The following is a 7606-nucleotide window of genomic DNA, read 5'->3' as shown; positions in this document are numbered from 1 at the left end:
GGAGACAAACCATGAGAGACAATGGACTCTGAAAAACAAACTGAGGGTTCTAGAAGGGAAGGGGGGATGGGAGGATGGGTTAGCCTGGTGATGGGTATTAAAGAGGGCACATTCTGCATGGAGCACTGGGTGTTATACGCAAACAACGAATCATGGAACACTATACCAAAAACTAATGATGTGATGTATGGTGGTTAACATAACATAATAATAAAAATAAGTAAATAAAAGCTACCAGGCTCAAGACCCAGGGAAAACCAATGTTTCTATTTGAGTCCGAAGGCAGGGATAAGGCTGGTATTCCAGTTCAAAGGCAGTCAGGCAAGAAAGAATTCTGTCTTCCTCTGCCTTTTTGTTCTATTCAACTGATTGACTGAGGTCTTCGACTGATTGGATGAGGCCCACCCACATTTGGGAAGACAATCTACTTTTCTCAGTCTACCAATTTAAATGTTCATCTCATTCGAAAAAAACCTTCACAGAAACACCCAAAAGAAAGTTTGATCAAATATCTGGGCTCCTCATGACCTGCTCAAGTTGACCCATAAAATTAACCATCACAATGATCAATGATTTAGTTGGTGGAAAAAAAAAACCAACAACAACAACAACCAATGATGCTAAACTGTAAGAGAAATGAGACTTACAGATTACTTAATAGAGAGAAATTTACTCATTCACCCTTCTTTGTTTTGGAAAGACCCACAGTGGTAGCTATGGTGAGCAATGGATGACAGAATTAATTATAGAGTCCGTCTGGGCATGGGACATTTGTCATTCATGTAAGCACACAGAAGAAAGGCTTCAGAGCCAATAGCTGCCACCACCATCTCGGTCCAGGCCTCAGCACCTTTCCCAGGGATAATTGCAACATCCTCCTCACTGGACTCCTTACTTCTACCCTTGGCCTTCCAACAATGTATTTTCTACATAGCAGCCAAAGTGATCTTTTTAGGTGACAAATCAAGACAGATCATTCCCTGCTTTAAAGCCTTCCATGCCTTCCCAATCCACTTAGAACAAAATCCACCACAGCCTACATGGTCCAGCCCCTCTGGTCTCCACAATCTCATCTCCTATCACTCTCCCTCTTGCTTACTGAGTTGGCACCCTGGCCTCTTTCCTTTTCCTCAAATATGTATCTTCGGGACCTACACGTGGGTGCCCCACAGCTGTCCCCCATCACTGCCCAGCCCTTTGCATGACTGGCTGGCTCATTCATCAGGCTTCCCTCCAATGTCCCTCCTCAGAGATGCTTTCCCTAAAGTCATTGGAAATTATCTTGTTTGGATATTCGTTTCCTTGATTGTTGCCTGTCTCCCCAACTGGTGTGCAATCTTCATGAGAGCTGAGACTCCATCTGTCTTATCCTCTGTGTCCAGAATCTAAATCAGTATATTCAATAAAAGTTGACTAAATAAATCGGTAAATAGATGAATGACATTATTAAAAATGATAAAAGAAAGATGTACATTTGCTTGGCCAGGATAAAGATAGATGCCAAGTCCTACTCAGGAGAACCCTTCCCACCGGCTCCATGCAGGTGAGACAAAGCTCTCCCAGACCCAGGCTCAGAGGCCTCTCTCAGGAATACATAGTCTCGGGGCTCACCTGGGAGCCCTGTCGTGTTGGCATTTCATCTCATCTCCTTAACAGTGGTAATAAATAGAACCAGGTTTACCTCTTCTTGGGAGGGCCACATTTTCTCACTCAAAAACCTTAATATGAAAGAAAAGGAACTCAAGTGGCTTAACTATGGCCTGATCAAACCTGAGCAGCAACAGAGAAATGAAGCTGAGTCTTAAAGAGTTCCAGGATCAGTTCTCAGAAGAATTGCAGAGCGAGAGGGACACACACATACATCCAACTGCCTACTAGCATCTACACTCAGATGTCCCGCAGGTCCTGAAGCTCATTGAGTCCAAGGCCACCTTCTTCGTCTGTCTCCCTCCACCCCTCAACCTCACCTTCTGTTAGCATCATTGGTGTCCCAAAGTGGGACCACCACCCTTCCAGTTGCCAAACCAGAAAACTGGAAGTCTCCATTGATAACTCCCTTTGCCCCGGTCCCTGCATTGCTACCTCCGAAGCCTACATTCTGCTCCCCATCTCTGCCACCCCTTTGTGTCCAAGCAACGGTTGCCTTTCCCTGGACAACCAGCTTTGTCTCCTTACTGGTATCCCAGTATGCACTCAGACACTCTTCTTTTTCCCACAGCAGCCAGAACAATCTTTTAGAGAAATAAATCAAATTGTATCTCAGCTTCTAAATCCCCTCCTATGGTTTCCCACTTTTCTTAGACTTGAAGCCAAATACTAACCTTAGCCTACAAGACCCCACACCGTCCACCACTGCCTGCCTTTCCAGCCTGGCTTACACCCTGTGAACCTTCAACTTCCATGTTCTCACCCTAAGGCCTTTGTTTATTTCCAGGTCTCCAGAGAGACTCTGCACAAGCTGTTCCCTTTGTCTGGAACATTCTATCCACCACCTCCTATCTATTCTTCAGATCTCTGCCCAGTTTTACCTCCTAAGGGAACTGTTCTTTGATCACCTAATCTAGGTCAAGTCCTCATAGAACTATTTTTTTCCTCCAGAGCAATTATATATATCTATGTGTAGTTTTGGATTCATTATGTATGTCCATAGTGTGACTATATGACAATCACCCCTATCTTCCACCAAACTGTAAGCTCTGGAGGGCAGGCACTTGTCTCCTTTTGTCCTGGATTGTACCCTCAGTGCTTAGTGCAGGGCCCGGCACAGAGTAGGAGCTCAAACCATTGGATTAACTAATTCATAATAGCTCCTCTATGGAATTGGGCTCACCCTCCATCAGCTGGCCGAGATCCCGCGTTGAGCAATCCTCATGGGATACGGGAGAACTGGATGAGCTAGGAATGAAAGTGAAGGAAGAAAACTGAAAGATTCAGAACCCTATGCTGAAATCAGCCATTGTTTCCCCGTCACTTGCAAGGATCCATTGTGATTTGTGTATTTCTGCACCAAGGAAACATATAACTGACTCCCAATCTCTTCTAGATGGATGGGTACATTGGCTTTCTCTCTTTGGGAATCTTAGGTTGTGTAGAAACTGGTGGAGAGAGGTGAGCAGCAAGGAGAGGGAAAATAGGCTGGGTTTGCCATTGGCACTATGCCAAAGAAGAGACCTGCTGACACCTAAAGGATGTCCCCAGCCACCCACTTTACTCCGCATTCCTAAGAAAGAACACACACACATACACACACTGTAAGAAAGAAGCAAACCCAACTTCAGACCACTGGGTCCAATGGCTCTGAATTACCTACGTGTCCTCAGCCTTCACCATGAACCAATGCTCTGCTTGGTGCTCATCACAGCCGAGAACAATCCAGTGGGCCCGGAGCCTGTCCTCATGGGCCAACAGCGTGGCAGGGGACTGGGACTGTGAATGGACTCTCGCTCTATGCTGCAATGCAAGCTGGGAGGGAAGATCAGGGGCCTGCGCCGCATGGACAGGGGACACTTGCCCTGGCCTTGGAGGCCAGCAGAGACTTGCCGGAGGAACTGAGAATGAAGCTGCACCCCAGTAACCCCGCCAAGCCTTGACTTTCTCATACATAAATGGGGACAATAAGTCCCACCTCCCAGGGTGGGGAAGAGTGATAAATTTAAAATAGCAACAATGCTGGCTGAACATTTAGTGAGGTCTTTATTCTGTAGCCCCTGCTAGACTGAGCCCATCTTATGTATTAGCTCATTAAATCGCAACTCTAGAAAATAGGTACAAGTATTATCTCCTTTTACCAAGGAGTAAACTGAGGTTTAGGGAGTCTCTGGCCAGCCAGGTCTGCCTGGCACCATTTCAGGTCACTCTGCTACCTCGTTAATGTGACCATGAAAAGCGCTCAACCCAAAATAAACCATTGATGAATTTCAGTTCCCTTTCCCACCCCCATCCCCTCCTCCCCTTTCCTCCATAGAGGGAAACAACAACAACAACAAGAAAGCTCCCAGAGTTATGTGCCTTTAGTTGATCTCTCTGGACTCCATGACACCAGTTTATCGGTATAAATATGGTCTTTGAAAGGGCCTAGAAAGGAGAAACCAGAATATGGAGAATTATTTCCACCTCAGGAACAATAAACTAAATTCCTGAGTCCACCTGAGACCTCAACCCTCACCCAGGGGATGTTCTGGGGAGGAAGGCTCCTGCAGGCTCTGCAACCCCTGGGTCTGGGAGGTCACTGAGTTTAAGGCCTGGTTGCCAAACATTCCAATGATGCAGTCCAAAAATTAGTCAAGCCCCTACGGTGCTTGGAGTCAGACTTCCCTGTGGTCTCCTGTAGCTTGTGTTCTAGAAGATACAGCTCCAGCTGCTGCTCTCTGACCCCTCTGGAGGACTTGGCGTTATCCTATCCACCAAAGCATCACCCCACAGGCCCGGCCCTGCCTTCCCCTCTGTGATCTCTGCCCAGCCCTCTCACTGTATTCCAAGGTTTGACCTCATAGAAGAGGTATCCATTCGCCCATTTGATATGTTGGTTCATTCATTATCGGGGGCAAACTGGATACCAGGCCTGTGTCCATGCACAGGTCAACTCCCATTGTGCCGATATTCTGAGTACGTTTGCAGACAACATCAGAGGAGACCTGACTTCTGGCACGTTGCCACATCTCTCACTTGGCTGTGAGCATGTGCCGCCGGCTGTCAGAGTCTCCTCCCCGCACTTGATTCCACAGCTGGAGATGTCAGAGCCATGGGACTTGATGCTGAAGTTACTAGGATGATGTCCTGCCTTCCCTAGCTCAGCTCAGCTGAAAGCAATCAAGATCAGCCCCCTAGGTCAATCCAAGGACCCCTGGGAGACTGTGTCCCCAGCAAGTGGGGGCTGAGCTTCCATGTTCTCCTGCAGTGGCAACAAGACTTAGTAGTAGTTACTGGGCCTTAGGGGGCCCGGGGGTCCTGAGGAACCTCTGAGAATCAGCTCCCAAGCCATGCTCCTTGTCCTGACCTACAAGCTCAGTTGGCCCGACCTTTTCATTCCCAATGAAGTAGTGAAGTACGCAGGCTTTGGAGTCAGCCAAACTTGGGATCATAGCCTAGCTCTGTCACTCTCCCACTCGGTGAACTTGGGTAAACTGCTTCATGCTTCTCTAATCTGCAGCTGCCCCAACTCTAAACAGGGGAGGGTGGTAATAACAGTAGCAGCTGTTTCATAGGGATGGTTTGATGACTAAATGAGATAATGCATGCAGAGGGTTTAACCCAAAGTTTCTCAACCCCAGCACTAGTGACATTTCAGGCTAGATCATCACTTGCTGTGTGGGGTACCCTGTGCATTGTAGGATGTTTCGCCCAACCTACACCCACCAGGTGCTGGTGGCACACCTTCCCCCCAGTTGTGTCAACTGAAAGTATCTCTAGACATTGCCAAAAATTCCCTGATGCCATTCTTGCTTGAGAATCACTGGGTTAACCCAGTGCCTGGAAAATAGGCCTAATGAGTATTCACCATTATTAGCACTGGCTGCTGGAATTCAGTCTGCTTGGAGGGTCTCTAGCCCCTGTGCAGATCTTCCCAGCACGACGCCCTGAGAGTTATTCCTGATCCCAGTTCCCTGCGTACTAGCAGGCCACGGATTCAAGATGGAATCGTGGGTGCTGTCAACAGCCTGATAAAGCCTGGAAATGTGTCTGCAGTGACCTACAGAACAGATAAGACCTGCCCCCCCGGGAATATCACAAACAGAAGAGGACTGCAGAAGGGGAGAATCCAGAGGGGAGTTTCTGAGGCAATCGGAGGCTAGAAAGAAAGTGGAAATCTCTGTTGAGATTGCTCAAGAACACTAGGAAGTTGGCATCATCTCACCAGTGCAGTAAGACATGGAAAGAAATAGAGGTGATGATGTGCTGTCAAGGTGGGGCTCAGAACCCCTTGATGGTAATAACTCCCATAATTGAAATAAAATGCTTCTATGCATATAATGACACCTAGCCCATGGCCTGGCACATTATAGGCCCTCAGTAAAAATAGATCATCCAGTTTGACTTACTTTTGTCCAGGGAGAATGCTCAGTCGGACAACTGGCTCAGTGTCCTAGAATGTCAGAGCTGGGAGGGGTCACAGAGACAACCTGACCCAGCTCCTTAATTTTACAGCTGAAGACATCTACATGGAGAGAGGGAAGTGGGTTATAGAGTCACATTGTGGGAAAACAGGAAAAGCGGAAAATAGAACTAAGTTTTCTAGACTCTACAGGTGATTATAAAGGGCCACCTAGACATACCTATCTATGCTGACTCATCCTGAGCCTCGCACTCAGGTTACCTGGCCATCAGACTCAGCTGCTGGAAGAGACATGAGCAGGTGCATCTGGACACATAGTCCTGGGCCACTCCCTACCCTCTGGCCTTGTCACACCCCAAACTATCATCCTGCCCCCTCTTGTAGCTGTTCCCCAGTGTTTCTGATCTCACTTCCATGTTCATGCCTCTCTTCTCCCTATCTTCCTCCCAACAAAGCCTGGCAAAGCCTTATCACACCATCTTTCCCATCAGAATAACCTGACTCCTCATTATTTAGTTTAGTGCACCTCCCTGACAATAACTAGTTTTTATTGAGCACTCACTATATGTACGAGTTTTTTAGGCAATACCTGTCTTTACAATAAGGATTACTATTATCTCCATTTTATGGATAAAGAAACTGAGGCTCCAACAATTTCATGTTGGGGAAAGGAGGTAGAAGTAAAAGACTAATAGATTAAAAGCTCTAGCCGTGGGAAACATGAGTGTCCTGGAGTGACAGGCGGAGGTGGTTGAATTCCTGGAAAGAGTGAACTGGTTTAGTCTGAAGGCTAGAGGGAGGTGGCAGCTGGTGAATGTGCTTTTCCTTCATGTCTGGTAAATGCAGATTCATTGAGGAGGGGATGGTAGGGTAGGGTAGGGGTAGGGGTGCCGGAACTACTGGTCAGTGGGATTCACAGGCAGGCTCTCTCTGCCACCTCCAACCCGCCCAGAAACCCACATCCCACTCAGAATTCAGGGCCCATTGCTAGGCTGATTGCCAGGCTCTTGTCTGTCCTCAGCAGGTCCACAAATCACAGGCAGAATAAGGATTACAGGGCTCCACCTGTCTTGACGCTGGACCTCCAGCTCCTGACCCACTTCTGACTAATACATCTGTAGAGTCAACCAAGTCTGTGACCCACTTAGCACAGGGCTCCTCCCCAGACAACCTTCCATGTGGACCTTCTCCGTGCCCTGGAGTTCCTGCAGCCTGCAAGCACCCAGCACCTTGCGTTCTGGACAGCTCCACCCAGCCCAGCCCTCACCTGGGTGTTGTCCGGTACTCCCTCTCTCTCTTTTCCCTTCTCAGCCTAGGTCTTCTGGCTCTGTCTGCCCTGGCCCCGAAATGTGTCTCTCTCACTCTTTTTCAACAGCTGGTCCCCCAACTCAACTTCTCGCCCTCTGATCAATGCGCCCCTCAGAAATGCAGATCTGTTCCTATCAGGTTGCTGCTTAAACACTTGCTATGGATACCCCTTTCCTCTAGGATAAAATATAAGCCCCAGAGGTTGGGTGCCTGACACTGAAGCAGGATCTATCCATTTAGAATTCC

The sequence above is a fragment of the Leptonychotes weddellii genome, chromosome 10 (genome assembly GCF_054177405.1).
Source record: "Leptonychotes weddellii isolate Sample4059 chromosome 10, ASM5417740v2, whole genome shotgun sequence".
In the NCBI taxonomy this organism is placed as follows: domain Eukaryota; kingdom Metazoa; phylum Chordata; class Mammalia; order Carnivora; family Phocidae; genus Leptonychotes; species Leptonychotes weddellii.
Note: the sequence above shows the minus strand (reverse complement) of the source record.